Source organism: Ammospiza caudacuta, chromosome 1 (assembly GCF_027887145.1).
Source record: "Ammospiza caudacuta isolate bAmmCau1 chromosome 1, bAmmCau1.pri, whole genome shotgun sequence".
NCBI classification, from domain to species: Eukaryota; Metazoa; Chordata; class Aves; order Passeriformes; family Passerellidae; genus Ammospiza; species Ammospiza caudacuta.
In genome coordinates, this window is record NC_080593.1 from 152,057,256 (window position 1) to 152,074,476 (window position 17,221).

Consider the following 17,221-nt stretch of genomic DNA (forward strand, 5'->3'; position numbering starts at 1 on the left):
GCAAAGGTGATTTAGAGGAACTCCAGCTTTACCCCCAGTTCCGTTTGGTAGCTACTGAGGCATCAGGTGGAAGTGGGAGCAGCTGGAGGGGAATATCTGCAGAGAGAAATGTCCCATCTGTGTGTTAACTTCAGGCTCCTTGAGCTCTGGGGCTTGTAAACACACTGGAAATAAATTCCTGTCTTAGACACTAATCCCTGGCATTATTTCCCTTGTATTATCTTGTCTGGAGTGTAAAACTCAATCCTCGATTTTTTCTCCCCACTTGGAGAATATCATTAATGCTAATTGTGAACTTGGCTGTGATTGCATATTGCTTAGTGTGATGCTAATGAATTTGAATAGTAATTTGTACTATATTGAATTAGCATCATATCTCGGAGACCATGGAGAATTGAACCCTAAAGCTTCCATCATCCCTTTCTTCTCCTTTTACCAGCCAGGCCTCGTGGCTTTTCAGCTTTTTGAAAATCATTTAACAGGCTGCTCACTGCCCAGCTGAGACGAGATCAGCACTGCTGACAAGAGCACTCTAATACCTTATTACCAGCTAAATATAGACTGGTTTGAAATCAGAATGAGTTAAGGTTAGTGATATCTTTCAAGATATATATTTTCTGTTATTATGAATTAATTAATTTATTTATTATGTTCACAGAGTCACAGAATGGGCCAGGTCGGAAGGGACCACATCAGCGGGGTCACCTGGTGCCACTTCCCTGCTCCAGCTGGGTCATCCCAGAGCACAGGCTCAGGATTGTGTGCAGACAGGGCTGGAAGATCTCCAGGGAGGGAGACTCCACACCCTCTCGGGACAATCTGTTCAGTGTTAAAATATAGATCATGCACAGAGCTCCAAAACCTCCCACGTCCTCTGGGCTGCTGAAGCCAAATCCAAGTTAAGTGCACAGAACATCGGAACAAAATCAGTGTAAAGGCATTTTCCAGGGAAGGAATGAGATCTCCATGCACACATCAGTAGTAACAAAAATTCCATGCTTCGGTTTGAAATTTTAGAAGCATAAGGGAAACAAATAATTTGGTAATTTAAAGATTTTACTCTTTTATTTTAAACCTAATTATCTACATGAGAATAAAGGCTTAGTCATTTTGATCTGTGACCCTTTACAGGTTTAGGTGAAGAAGAAAATTTGACAAAGATGAGAATATATAGAAATCAATTATAATCAGATATAATTTACAAAATTTCAATATAAATTTCAGTATCTCTGCAAGATCTTGGCAACAGAAAACCCAAGCAACCATTGCTTTCAAGATCCTAAGGAAGTAGAGTTAATTATTTGCAAATAAATATGTTCAGAAGATCGTAAATACTTTTCTAGAAGATCTTATGATTGTGTCAAAGTAACATAAATGTAAATGTACACAGTAAATGTACTTGAATTTGAATTGTATATATTTGAATTTTCACAAATGAAAATAAGCTTTGATCACAATTTAAAATGTTAGAATAAGATTTTAGATATTTTGGGATGTTTTTCTTTTTTTCCCCGAATTAATTATGTAATTCATTATACACAGATTCATACGCTCAGTAATGTAATGTCTCAAATATTTGCTACAAAAATCAAAATATTTTATTGTCTTGCTATTTAATATGTTCTAACCCAAACCTTTCTGTAATCCCAAGATGGTGTCTTTAGGTCTCACAGTCCTACTGGAGAATTATCTGTTCCTCTTTGCCTTTGTATGCAAGGACATGAATATTTTTGAGCCATCCCTTCCTCACTGTTTTCTCAGATCTATAGGACATTTCATACATGAATATCCTAGAGGTTTCTCTGATATTCTCTGTGACAGAGAGAGGCTTGGAAATAAGATAAAGGAAATTTACTGAAGGGATTAAAGCCATTTTTGGATCATGCATATGTGCGTAGATTTTTACACATTTTTTTCTCCTGACTAGAAAATAAAGAAACCTTTGGGCAATGGGCAGATCTATGCTCATCCCTGGCTGAAAAGGAGATTTATTACAGAGTCAGTGCTTTCTCCATCTTCACTTGCCTCACATGAAACTCACCATTATACTCATTCTGCATTCCCCCACCATGACTCCTCTACCCGACTTTGTTTTATGACCTTGAACCAGTCTAAACAATCTCTGACAAGCTCATCAGTGATTTGTGATTATTCCAACAGAAGTATAAATAGCAGCTTAGTAAAAAACTGAATTAAATAAGTAAATTATGCAATACTTTCCCAAGCTTGTATTGCAGCAGCAGGCTGGAAAAATTGCACTTTATTTTTCTAAAATCTCCTACAAAATTCCTGAATTAAACAGTAAAATTCAATACGACCAAATTACCTGTGATGTTACTGTAAATTGCTCCTGCCTAGAATCACATAACTCATTGAACTAAACCTTCAAAGGATGAAAACTGAATTGAGCTATCTGAGAATCTTGCTTACATACCCCATGTGAGTTCAAACATCCTCCTGAACAGCATTTGGCCGTTTTACCCACAAATATTTGATTCTGGTGCTGAGAGCCTGAAAACTGAGTAGGACAACTTCAGGGAAGGGGATGGAGTTCAGGGAAAAAGGATCTAAAACCAAGAGAGGAATGAGGGTTCTTCAAAGGTCTGATATGAGGTAGATGTCCCCAGGCCATTCTGTCAGAGGGGATCAGGTGTTACCTATGGGCTCGATAAATAAAATTCTGATTGATGAGTGACTTGGAAAGACCCACAAGAAAAATGAATTTGCAATGCAGCAGCTCTGTGATAAGAGCTGGGAGGTGGGAAATGCTTTGGTCCCTCCAAACTCTGCTTTTCATCCACGTGGGGTTTCAGACCACCCCTTCAGCTAAATGTAAACTGATGTGTGGAGACATTCTAAATTGCCTGTTCCCATTTACCCCAATCACATCATCATTCTCTCTTATTCTGTGGTGCAAAGGGGTTGCTGGACATTTCTGTGGTGGAAAGTGGGGTGATGTGTGCCCAGGTCCAGCCCTAACACAGATTCCCAGCCTGGCTGACACACGTGCCCCCAGAAAGCAGAGAAGACATCCTGAATCCCACAGCTTAGGAATATTTTTGTGTTGTTGACAGTAGAATTTACTCCTACCCTGATCAGCCATCCTCTCCCTTTCCCGATTTTACAGCCCTGTGAATTGAGTCTGAGACATATGTGCAATTCCCCACAATAGTCTTGCCTGAGTCTTTCATATTAAATTTTCCAATATGATTCTCTTACCTACTTAAATGACTTTCAAGGATTAGGATTCTTTTTTTTTTTTACTTTGCTTGTGTCTCAGTTCTGTCTCAGTAAAAATGGGTGACAGTATTGCCTTGCTTTGCAGGACTGTCATGAAGATTACTAAGCTGAAGTGTGTGAAGACATATTTAATGTATCATAAATGTGTTCAGAGCTCGTGCTAATTTAGGATTGGGGAAATTAACCTGAAGTGCAGAGCACATCTGCTTTGCCCTGATCTCCAGTCAGCACAGCTCACCAAGTCAGACTGCAATGTGGTGATAAATATAATCACTGGAGATGTCAAACAGCAAACTGCTATTAGCAATACAGAGATAATGTGGAAGCACTTCTGAAACCCACACTGAAGAAAAAATGAGATTACTACAAAGGGCTTAGGAAACATTAATTCAGCTTCCTCAGAGTGTGAAACACATTGAATATGTTGAAGAGGAGATTAGCAAGGAACTTAATTAGGGTCTATGTGTAAGTTTAAAGATTTTTTTCCCTGGTAAGAGAACAGATTATTGATAAGTGGTACTGTGCACAACTCAATGGAATAGTCAAATGTAGGAGCTGTTATTTGAAACAAGATAAATTCAGATTATAAATAAACCCCAAATATTCAACAGAGAGAACAATTTACCACATGCAGAGATGCAATCAACTCACCTTTACATGAAGAGATCAGTAATGCACCCTCTCAGGAGCAGAATGGGGGTGTAAGTGCCCTGGTTTGTGTTATACAAGAAAACAACTTAGATCAAAATGATCCTGTCTGACTCATAAACATAAATATCCATTGCCTATCAAGACCATTTATTGTCACCTGTAACAGGGAGCTGTGCAGAAATCCTGTTGAGAATTGGGATCCCTTCCTTCCAGGCAAGCACCAAACCCTTGGCCCTGCTCCTGCCACCAAGGAATGTCCCTCTGGAAAAACATCTTTAAACCTAAGTGGCATCTTTCTGCTGCAGATCTCCTGCATGGAAGAGCAAGAAGTTTTTCTCTGATACATTTCAGACCCAAACATGAGATTAATCTCAGCTGAGTCTCTGTCTGCAGGCGCATTTCAGCGATTTGACTGTGTATGCCTTTTGTCAAATACATTTGTCATAAGATGGTATTTTCCACAAACCTTCCAGAATAAACTTATTTTGTTTACAGAAATAGCCTTGGGTTTAAAGAAAAAAATACCCTGATACTTTGTTTTCAATATATTTTTTAAAAAAGAACACTTTTAACTGTTGGAATTTTCTGTAAAAGCTGCATTTTCAAAAATAGTAAGTTGCAAAGAAACCTTGTAAATTGTGCTTTGACATAATACTCAGGAAAAATTTGGAAATCCAAACCACAAAGAAATTTTTTTTCTTAATTCACATCCCAGTTAATCTATAATTCTGTCCTAAACCAAATAAAACTCATAAATTCTTCAATATAATGAAAAGAATAAGAAGAAGTATTAAGAGATACAGATAATTTTAAGAGGTATTTAAAGAAATGCAAAACAAGAGAATGGAATATGTCTGTAAAAATAAGTCTTTCAGAATCAAGGTAAAAATTTTATCTGGGTTTAAACCAATAAAATTTGTCATTTTCTACAGCAAAGAAGTGGTGGGTCCATCTGGTTCAGATTCCCAGAAAGCCACATGGGGATGCAAACTTTGTGGCTGGGCCTTGATGCAAACCTTAAACTCCTGTTTCTATCTTTCAGCTGAGATCTCTGAAAGCATCTTCAAATACATTCTCTACTTTCAACATGGGTGTAAAATCACAGAGAAATCTCTTTCTTTTCATCCATTTATCACACACCTTTACTCATTTACCCATCTGCCATTGTCAATATAAGGTGAAGGAAAAGACACAATTCTTTCAAATTAAAATTAAATGTTTTCTCTACCATTTTTTTTAACCCTGGGTAATGTGGTCAGACATGAAAGCACCCCATACTCTCAATAAATAAATTATAGTTGACTGCAGTTTTCCATGACTGTAAGACATTGGGATTGTTCCTTAGGAGCACCCAGTTGCCATCCATCAGTCTGTGCTAGGTCATGAATCACTACAGAAATGGATGTGCAGAGTTGTCTCTGTTCAATAGATGTCCAAGATTTCAGATGTTCCCTCATGTGCTGGGGACTTTATTATGATGGTAAAGCATTTATCAACAACGACCAAAATAAAAAATCACTTTCAAGTGGACTTCAAGGCTGGGTATTCACGAGCAAAAAAACAGCTCATAAATCATCTTTTAAAATATTACCATTCTTCTGTGAAATAATTTCTTTTCTTGATGCATCCAGGGAACTTGTTGACTTTCTTTTGGAGAGTCGCAAGAGAAATATTGCACACTCCTTTGTCAAAGTGAGAGTTTTTATTGGAATGGGTTTTATGGGAGACACTTGAAGTCAGGGTGTTGATTTGTTTCTGACTAAATATATTGGGACCATGTAAAATATCCCTCAAAAAAAACATCCCATCCAGTGATGCCCTAATGCAAATCAGCAGTGCAGCACCTGTGGGTCAGACCTTTCAACTAACAAAATCAAGACAGAAACTATTTATATAAAGAGAGGGGGCTGGACTGAACCTGTGGGAATGATTAAAGGGCTGTAAAAGCCCTTGCATACTGGAAGTGAAGGGAAAAAAAAAATATACCAATATGAAAAAAAATTGAAAAAAATTGTTGAATGCAGTATAAATTCAGGAAAATAATTAATGGCTTAGAGAAGGCAGATGTGGTGTTCTGTTCTCATCTTAGACTGTAAGAAAGAAGGCAGCAGAGGGAAATAAAAAGAACAGTTTGTTCTTTTCTTCTTATCTCAGACGCTCCTAGAAGTTAAGTCCATTCATTCCCTGGTTCTGCTGTGGAGCTCTCACTAAGTAACTCCTCAGGGACAGAAAGTTACAGGATTAGACATGCAATTGTAATTTGTAAAACAAATAGCTTCAGCTAATTAATGGTACTAATTCTCAATTGCTGCAGCCATAAAGCTCAGGAGACAATCTGGGCTGGTATTTTAATACACTGGATTCACTCTGTTTGGCACTGTTGTGTTGCTGAAGAGACAGGGCTTGTTTTTATGTAAATGCAATTTCCTTACCCATAAATTTAGTACAGCAAGAATAAGGAATATTCCAACTTTTTTTTTTAAACTAGGTTTTTCTAACTGCTGCTTTCTGCACTGCCATGCGTGTCTGTCTTATTCTGAGCTCAGAAAGTTTGAGCCACATTTAGCCAAAACGTGCACAAAATTAAATAACATTGTGATGGATTTAATGGTCTATTATTTTCTCTACTGAATGGAGCAACCTGGTGAAACTTCTCAATATTGGTTAAAGCCTCTCTTCCTCATCCCCACTTCATCTTGCTAGTTTCTCCCTTCTTTACCTGTCTCTCCTCTGATTTTCCTGCAGGTTGACCACTGGAATTTTCTAGCTCTGTGTGTCAATGCCATAGGAAATTCATGCAACACAGTAAAAAGAATTCTTCTTGCAATCAAAAGGAGCCACTACTTCCTGAGTCAAATGGAAAGATCTTACAGATATCCTGGAGGAAAGGTATGATCATAGAATCCCAGAATCACCCAGAATGGTTTGGGTTTGAAGGGATCTTAGAGATCATCTCATTTCAACCCTGACATTGATGCCTCAGGTTTTAGCTTTTATATTTTTCAGATTCTGTGCTGCTTTAGTGTGTAGTTCTGAGCTTCATATTAGGGGATGGTGAGCTCTCTTCACAGAGCAGGGAGACAAAACAATTCCTGCTCTAGCTGGGCATCAAGGACAACTGATCCAAATCTCAGCCCCAAGAGCACAAATAATGTGGAATGAAGAGAGAAAAACAAGAAGGATGGGACTTCATAACCTAAAGCTATAACTGGACAATTAACTCTAATATACAAATTTTCTTTGTATATTATATAATTTTCTTTGTATATTATATACAAAAGTGTGAGACCCTGTGACCAGTCGTGCATTTTGTGACCATTTTGGTTCATCTTGGGTGTAGCCCTGGCTGGGCTCTTGTACTGCCCAAGGTGTATCCACTGAAGCCTTCTAATAAATCCCTACTTTATTCTTTAACTCCATCCAGTCTCTGTTCTAGGTCAGCCTTCACAAGGCATCAACATGGACAGGGACACCTCCCACCAGATCAGGTTACTCAGAGCTCCATCCAACCCAGGGATGGGGAGCCCACAACATCTTTGGGCAAGGAAGTGGCAGGAAAATTGAATTCCTGGCTCTTTTTCCCAGCTTTGTCCTGTATGTCAGAATGCAAACAGGTCCTGGCTGGCAGAACAGGGAGTTCTGAATTCAGCCACTACATTTCTTCATCCAAAATCAATGAGGATAATTAGCAGATGAAAGATCTACTGGAAACGGCTAATTTTCCGTGTCAGCAGGTAGATAAGGAATCAATGAGACAGTCTTGTTCCTCTCATTTCACTGAATTTGTTTCCATTAGAGGTTGTGGCATGTCTAATGAAAAAAAACTTGTTTGTTTGTTTGGGATGCTCCTGTCTGTCTCCTAGGCAAAACCACCCAGGATAAAATATCTGGAACAAATAGGACAGCTTCCTGGACATAAATGCCCACTTTTCCAATTATCCCAGACCAGGAGTCTGGTCCAAGATTCACTACTCTCAGGCATATCCAGCAGCCTTAAAACAGACTACAGACTGAGGAATGTCCTTATTTCTTCAGCAGAATCTCATTCCAGAGAGCTTCCATTGGAGCTTCCATTGGAGCTACAGAAGACTCAGTCTGAACTCACAACTCAAGGAAGAGAACACTCCCCCAAGTGTTCCAAAACCATGAATATTCGTTAATCCTCTTCTCTGGAAAGTTGGAATGGAATGGCCACAGGATGGCAAAACAAAGGTTTTGGCTGAGCTTCAGAGGAAGTTTTTTGAGACTTAATTAACCCAAAGAGCCCAAATGAGTGTGGGCAGCTGATGAGCTGCAGCAGTGACAGAAGAGGCAGAGGAAGAGCAGTAAAGGAGCTGGAAATAGTGTGGAATGGAGAAGGATTTGGTACCTAAAAGTCAGGGATGGGATGGGGTAAATTGAGAGTGTGACATAAACAAGATGAACTGGGGCACTTCTCCTCTTCCCTGGTCAGCTTGGTTGAGATTTGGAGGAGAATTTCCTACCATTTGTCACTGGTTTGGCACTTCCTCTCTTCCTTCTCCATCCCTTCTCAGTCGTCTCCCTTACCTGACAGAATGTTTGCATAAGAATTTTAATGTATATTAATCCAAGCACTCACTGTTTCCAGTCATTAAAGTAGGCTTGGAAACAAAGCTGTTCAACTACATTTGAGTAAGTTTTGCTCCCTTTTGTGTCTGCAATTCCATTTGAAGTATGAATTTTGTTAGCTCATAGAAAGAGGTCCTATCTACCTGCATCACTGCGCTAACTGCAGTTCTCTTTCATTGATCATAAAAAGCTCAACTTATATACATAGCATATAAATATTTAAACAGCGGAAGATGCTTTGTGTTCACAGTTAGCCTTTGCCTTTGCAAATAGGTTTCTTGTATATTTAGCCCCTCATTTTTTTCCCCAAAGCAACACATAAATACTTAAATAAATGCATATGTTTATTAAACGGTTACCAAAATCAGATTTAAAAAATACCTATTTTGCAGTTCACTCACAAGTCTTTAGAAAGGTCACAGGAAACATAACTTGTTATTATTATTTATTTATTTTCATTCTGTGTTATTGCTACTGCCAGAAGAACAGAGCTTAATTGTGATTGTCATCATTACAAGCAGCAAATTTAAGCATGCATATGCAATGTATTTAAATTTACATAAATTGTTTATTAAAAGAAATGGAAAGTCTGAGTATGTGTCTCATTTTCTCAAAGTAAGCCCTGCCCTACTCTTCTTCAGCAAGAACTTTGCAAATAATTATGAACCACTATTTATAACAAGTTTGGGCTCATAATTCAATCTCCCTCTGTGACTTAAAGGCAGAAGATATTTTCTGGTCAATAAAAATAATTTTTTAGTTAAAAGATTATGTATTTGGCTATGGCCCTTGCTCTTTCAAGGCTCATATTGACCTTTGTGCAAAACTTCTCTTCTCTTCTCTTCTCTTCTCTTCTCTTCTCTTCTCTTTCTCTTCTCTTCTCTTCTCTTCTCTTCTCTTCTCTTCTCTTCTCTTCTCTTCTCTTCTCTTCTCTCTCTTCTCTTCTCTTCTCTTCTCTTCTCTTCTTCTCTCTCTTCTCTCTCTTCTCTTCTCCTCTCCTCTCCTCTCCTCTCCTCTCCTCTCCTCTCCTCTCCTCTCCTCTCCTCTCCTCTCCTCTCCTCCTCTCCTCTCCTCTCCTCTCCTCTCCTCTCCTCTCCTCTCCTCTCCTCTCCTCTCCTCTCCTCTCCTCTCCTCTCCTCTCCTCTCCTCTCCTCTCCTCTCCTCTCCTCTCCTCTCCTCTCCTCTCCTCTCCTCTCCTCTCCTCTCCTCTCCTCTCCTCTCCTCTCCTCTCCTCTCCTCTCCTCTCCTCTCCTCTCCTCTCCTCTCCTCTCCTCTCCTCTCCTCTCTCTCCTCTCCTCTCTCTCCTCTCCTCTCCTCTTCCCTTCCCTTCCCTTCCCTTCCCTTCCCTTCCCTTCCCTTCCCTTCCCTTCCCTTCCCTTCCCTTCCCTTCCCTTCCCTTCCCTTCCCTTCCCTTCCCTTCCCTTCCCTTCCCTTCCCTTCCCTTCCCTTCCCTTCCCTTCCCTTCCATTCCCTTCCCTTCCCTTCCCTTCCCTTCCCTTCCCTTCCCTTCCCTTCCCTTCCCTTCCCTTCCCTTCCCTTCCCTTCCCTTCCCTTCCCTTCCCTTCCTTCCCTTCCCTTCCCTTCCCTTCCCTTCCCTTCCCTTCCCTTCCCTTCCCTTCCCTTCCCTTCCCTTCCCTTCCCTTCCCTTCCCTTCCCTTCCCTTCCCTTCCCTTTCCCTTTCCCTTTCCCTTTCCCTTTTCCCTTTTCCCTTTTCCCTTTTCCCTTTTCCCTTTTCCCTTCCCTTTTCCCTTTTTTCTCCTGTATCCAGATCTGGAGTTCCCAGCACAGGAAATAGATGGACCTGCTGCAGAAAGTCTAAAGGAGCTACAGAGTTGGGGATTGAGCATCTCTTTTGTGAAGACAGGCTGAGAGAGCTGGGGTTGCTCAGCCTGGAGAAGAGAAGGCTCCAGGCTGACCTGACTGTGAAATTTCAATGCTTAAAAGGGGACTACAAAACAAATGGGGAGAAATTTTTTATACAGCCTGTTGCAATAGGACAGCCCAACAGCATTTTTAAACTAAACCAGGAGAGATTTAGACTAGATAAAATGAGGAATTTTTTTGTAATGAAATTGTGAAACACTGGACCAGGCTGTCCAGAGAGGTGATGGATGCCCCATCCATGGAAACATGCAAGGTCAAGTTGGAGAAGGCTCTGAGGAACCTGGTCCTGTTGAACATACTGGGAGGTTTGGACTAGAAGACTTTTGAAAATCCCTTTGCCAAACTATTCTGTGATCCTATGATACATCTGACAGGTTTTCCTCATCATCCCTGGTACCAGACACCTTCTTATTTCAGCTATAATCTGTTAAACCTTAAAGTAACCCATAAATCTTGTGTATTTAGCAGTGCATCTCAGTATGTGGATACCTGGACCCCTAACATTCATTTACTAAGGATAAATTCTTGCCTTTTCCATAGATTTTTTTTTCATCAATCAGGAAAATTCTTGCTTGTTTCATTATAGTCATTTGGTGGGATCTGAAAGGGGCCAAAAGAGGAGAAATAAAATGTTTGTGAATGCAAAATTACTTTTTTTTATTAGAAACACACAGCATGTTTAATGTTGGTCAGTACAATTTATTATGATCTAGAAGAGGAAATTACATTATTTAGCTAAATTGAGCAGGTTGGTTGTTTTTGTGGGGTTTTCTTTGTTTGTTTTTCCCTTTTGTTTGTTTGTTTGGTTTGTTTTGTTGGTTTGGGGGGCATTTTCTGTGTGTGTGTGTGTTTTGTTTTGTTTGGTTCTGTTTGCCTTGTTTTTTCCCCCGAGAATTGATCTGGAATTGTATTTTAACTCCTGATGACCTTTTTAAATAACCCCATCATGCTAAATAAAATGCATGCTGACCAAACAGCAGGCCTGTAAACAAAAGTAGAAAATGGGGCTGCTTTTCCATAGCGGGTGGATGAATCACAGGAGCAGGAACTTTTTGTGCTTGTCAGGAGCAAAACTGGCTTGAAATATTAAATATTGGCTACAAATATCTCTGCAGGACATTTTCCATATAAATGCCACTCCAAGAGTTCCTGTCCCTCCCAGTAAGGCACTGGGCAGCAGCTGAGATTGATGCTGGGCTCAATCCAGGATCCACTGTGTCCTTACATCCAGAACAGTTATTTCACATTCCAGAAATAGTAATGACTGTTGAAACAAACCTATTGACTTTTAATCAAGACACAATCTGATGGCAGTCTTGCATAGTCATGTTTTAAATTTTTTAATGTAATTCAGAACCCAGTGAGTGATTTCTCTGCTCTAAATGAAACGCTTATTCAATACGCTTCATTTAAAATTGCTCGTGCAGTTTTTGTTCTCCCCCTGCTGGATTTTGCCCTTTGACTGGGAGTATGAGCTGTGCTTTCTGCTTACAAGTTGGTAAATTTGGGCTGAGTGGGAGAGATTCTGCAATTCTGATAAATATTATGAGTCCCAAAGTGGGTCTGACAAGGTGCTCTTAATGCAGGGATCTGAGCTAATCTAAACTGAGCCTTTGACATTAACTCTGGTGGAGACTAATGGCTAGAAAAATGGTTTCTGTAAAATTAAATTTTAATTGGAAAATTCAGCAAATTAGATCAATCTGAGTGTTTCTATTCAAGGCAGAGCAGTAAAAAAGGGTAATTTAGATGGTTCTCTTAGCCTTGACAACCCAATATTGCAGTGTTGAGATCTGAGGACCAGAAAGTGAAACTGGACACAGAACAAGCCCAAAACTAACAAGGGAGCGCCTTGTTTGAAACTTCAATGTGGAAATGAGGAATGGATGAAACTTCAAATGGATGAAAAGGAATTAGAATTATCAGAGTATTTATTTTCTAACAGCTTCAGTATTTTAGTGCACTGCCTTGTTGGCCACAAAAGCACACATCTGTACATGTGGATGCAGAGCAGAGAGAAAAAACCTGTCCAGCCATTGAGTGAAGCCTGCTGAGTTCTGCTCCCCTGCTTACAGCAGCTCTCACCCTTCACAAACATAGACACATTTGTCTCCATCTCCCTGCCATCACCCCAGGTTGTCAAAACTTAGATTCAGGCTGTGGTGCTTGGCACTTTCTGTGCAAGCACACACATTCCATTGCTTTGTGCTTCACTTCCTTTACCCCCTTCCACATTTATGTCAAGAACTCAACAATCTGTCACTGGAGTTGTCAGTCATTATCCTGAAAAAAAACCAAAAAAACAAAAAAACAAAACTCCACCAAACCCAGCTTGTTCCTATACTAGTGAGTTGCTGGGTAGAAAGAACAAAAAGTTGTCACAGGAGCTCCTGCAGCAACAGCAATACTTCACCAGAAGCTCTTTGGGCACTGTGTGAGCTCTGCAGAGTGTCCAAGCTGTGCTGAGCCCTGTCTGCCTGGGAGGAGGCACCTGGAGACCTGGGAAATGCCTGTGAGTTTCCCTGACTGAGAAGAGACTCTCCTAAGATAACATTTTCTGCCCAAGAAGTCTGACAAGATGCAGTGGCAGGTCTGTGCAGATTGTCAGAGGGCATTTCTGTGGCTTGCTTGCCTTTTGCAAGGAATATTCTTATACTTGCAGACGTTCCCTCAGAATCCTCTTTGAGCTTCTGGGCTTTTTGGCACCACTTCACTGTCCCACCCTGGGCACACCTTCACCTCCAGAGCACCATCCCCTGGTATCTCCTGACACCCCAGTTCTGCACTGGGGAGCATTCATTGCCATTTTATCCGTGTGATGGGCAGTGGCAACTGTGCTGTTCTGCACCAAGGGACACCTGTGCAATGTGCTATGTTTGTTCCATGGGGAAGATAAAGACTCCTCCCTCCAGAGGTTCTTTGGTTTTAGTCCTTTCTTTAAGAATAAAAAAGAAAAAAAAAACAAAAAAAAAAAAAAAAAAAAAAAAAAAAACCTAAAAGAGTAAAGAAGGACACCATATAAGTACCTGAGCAATTTTCTGCATTTCCAACATCAGCTCTGACACTCAGACAAAGTTTGTTAAAATAACCCTTGGCTCACATCCACAGGCACAGATGAACTTTTTTTTCTAAGACAAGCAATAGATTTGGTGACTGACAAAATTTGTTTCATTTATTTTGGGTTTAGCAAGCAGCAGCAACAAGAATGACACAGTGAAGTGAGTGAAAAGTGATCAATTTTCTAATTCTCTCCTGGCTGAATCAGAAGAGAGAAGAGAAGAGAAGAGAAGAGAAGAGAAGAGAAGAGAAGAGAAGAGAAGAGAAGAGAAGAGAAGAGAAGAGAAGAGAAGAGAAGAGAAGAGAAGAGAAGAGAAGAGAAGAGAAGAGGATTCTTTCCCCTGACAGCAGGTTTTATTTTTAATAATATTCTCCCAGGCTGTGATTACCATCAAACTTTGGATAGGACTCTCCCTGAATTATTCAGGGCAATTTGTACTGTAATCATATGCTTGTTAATATGGCTGCTTGGAACTTTAATTCAAAAGAATTTTTCTTCTGTGCCCTGGAGCTGTTGCCATCAAGGTTAGAGATAGTCTCTGTTTAACTATCTGCTTCTCAATGTTGTGCAGAAAACTGCAAGATGCTCTGGAATTTGCTGTTCAGAGAAAGATCAATAAAACACCTAACAAGATATGGGCAAATGTCAAGAAATTCCCTTTCCATGTTCAGGAATGTTGGGGCATTTGTCATATTGGATCACTATGAATTTTAATTTTAATGAAAGACCCTTGGTTTCTAATCAAAGAGAGGGGGTACAGTTGGTTTAATATCCCCCAAATGGGCAAGGATGGAGGCTTGATCAGTCACTTGAAGTGGAACCCCTTTGTAATACCCTTACAAACCATTCTACACCTTTCCCCCTCTGTAGAGTCAAGCAGGAATTGACCCAAGGCTGCCCAAACCTTGATTCAGTCCTTGCCCTTATTACTTGTCCATCTTCAGGACAGGGACTGTGGTGAAACATTTTCTAAATCAGAAGGTTGATAAAAATAATTCTATTAGTTGGGGCGCCTTCAGCAGTTCCTCGAGAAGTCCTTTCTCTCATTGGCAGTGGGTCTGCATCCACATCCTCACTAAATCCACAAGATGTGTGAAGGAAACAAAGATTTTCAGTCTTGGAAGAAAGGGCAACTTTTATTTTTTTTTTCTTTCTGATCAGAGACATATATTATAATTTAATTCTATTCAGTTGAAGGCTGATAGTACACAAAGCCCTGCAGCAACCTCCAGCCCTTCATTTTACCCCATATTTTCTGCTTCTGTAATCCACCAGCAGTTGACACAGCCAAGCTTATAAAGCCCTGCACGATATTTTGCAAATCTAAATTGTTGAGCCACACAGGGAGCAAAGCTCCCATTGAAATGTCAGCACACTGAAATTACAATTTAATGAGTAGCTTTCCAGCAGCAGCTTTCACATATCACTTGTGCCTCACAGCAATAACAGAGAGTGGGGGGAAAAAATATATATTAAGAAATCTGTGTCTGTTTGAGATAAAGGTCAACTGCCAGGTGACACTGAGTGATGCTTCCTAATCAGTTTTGGTTCCCAGGCACTGTGGTTATTATTGCTCCTCTCACTATTTTACTATTTCTGCTGCAGAAGTAGTTAAAGATTCTACTTGAGATTAGGGAGCCATTTCTTCAGGGGTTGGCAGAAATTCTTAAAAAAATCAGTTCCGATCCTAAGAATTTACAGTTTAAGGAGATTAAGAAGCAGAAACAGAGAAGGTGAAGTGATATCTCCCAAACCTCTGCATGACTCCAAGATAAGAATTGTGCAACTAATGGAACATCTGGTTTGGTGGACAAAATGGAGAAAAACCCACCCAAACCCACCAAGAGGCCACATTACCCCAATGTACACAAGTAAAACTAAATAATTTAAATAATTTGGGGTCCAGTTGTTCATATTCAACTCATGTATTTCTTGATGAAACAAATTAACACAATGAAAAAGTTTTAAAAACTGTTTGTAGAAAAACATGTTATTATCTATTATCTGTCATAATAGATAATGCTAATTATCTGTTTTTAAAAAAAAACTTAGTTTATGCTCACTTCAAAGAAGAAGAAACATTTCATAATGAAATATTTTGAGCATTTTTGTCCAAAAAAATTTTTCTCAGCTTATTTTGTGTACAGTGTTTTTTTTAAACACTTTTCCTTGCGTGACCCCCATAATTTTCACATTTTACAAACCCTATGTCTCCCATCCTTCCAAACACAATTTTAATGCCCTATGACATCTTTGGAATTCTGATGACCTTTGACGTAAATGGTCATAGAAAACACTTTTAAACTTTGATTTATTTATTTCATACCTAAAGTCCTAAACAGAGCCTTGCCTTTGCAAAATTTTCACAACAAAAATAGCAAATAAAGAAATCTGCTGTTGCTTCAGGAGAGCAAAATCCTGTGTTGTGTTTGAGTTTTATGTGACCATAAATGTACAAATAGATAAAAGAGGGTTCAGCTGGCTCAGACTTACAGTCTCTAAATGCATTACATATATTGTAAGGTACTTTTCCACATTTGGAGACATTCTGAGTTATCAAATTATCTGCTTTGTTATCCCAAAATCAACAGATACTCCTGGGTTATATTGGATATTGAAAGCTTTCTCAGGGTTGCTTACACCATGGCTGGGTTTGAGGTGATTTATCATCATGGGCAGAATACAGAGGCCTGTTAAAATGACTTTTTTTCCTGTCTTTTGGTGTATATTTCAGTATTTATAGAATAGTTTGGTTTGAATATGGCCTCAAAAATCATCTTCTTGTCATGGGCAGGGACACCTTCCACTATCCCAGGTTGCTCCAAGCCTCATCCAACCTGGCCTTGGACATTTCCAGGGATGGGGCAGCCACAGCTTCTCTGGGAATCTGTGCCAGGGCCTCCCCATTCTCACAGGAAAGAATTTCTTCCTGATATTCAAGATAAATCTACCTTCTTTCAGTTCCAAGCCATCTTTATGGTACATATTTTTCCCTCCTTGTATCTTTCTCATCCTGCAGATTACATGACCTGTTTGTCCATGGCAGTCAACAGACACAATAAATTACTGAATAAATGAACCAGTTTTATGTCTTTCTGTGTATAATTTATACACAAGAGAGGGTCAAACCTTAAACTAGTGTAGTAATGGATAAAGATAGTTTTATCTTATTGATAAAATAGGGGAGGGGCTTATTTTTATTTTCCTTGAAAAAAGAAACAGGGAAATGAACAAAACTAAAAATATCCCCCAGTTTCCCCCTCAGAAAAAATAAACCAAACCAGCAACAACAAACATCCCAAAAAAACTAAAAAAACAAACACCTGTGAAAGACCTGCAGATTTTTCTGGAAAAAAAGAAGGAAAGGAGGAACAAGAAATTGCTGCATTGTTCTTGGCAGAAAAATTTCCTCCTAGTATTTAATCTAAATCTACCCTCCTTGCACTTAAAAAAAATTCCAAATTTTCAACAGTTTTTTCTTCATTTTAGTTTTTATTTTTTTCTTTTCCATTGAAATAACGTGACCAGAAACTGAATGAAGAGATTTTAAGGGGTGAGAAACATAAAAAGACCTTCAAAACAAAATCCAGAACCACACAAGTGTTCAGTAGGTAATATGTATTTAAAAATCTGATGGCTATTAAGTCCCATTAATTTTAATGGTTTATTCATTCAGATAGGAATTGTCAGCTTAAATGTGCTTGAACGTCTCTGCCTTTGAACTTTGGCCCATGGGTCAGGAATAGTCCTGTCTTATTTTAGGGAAGGATTGTCTGCTCCTGCCCTGCAGAGTCGGGG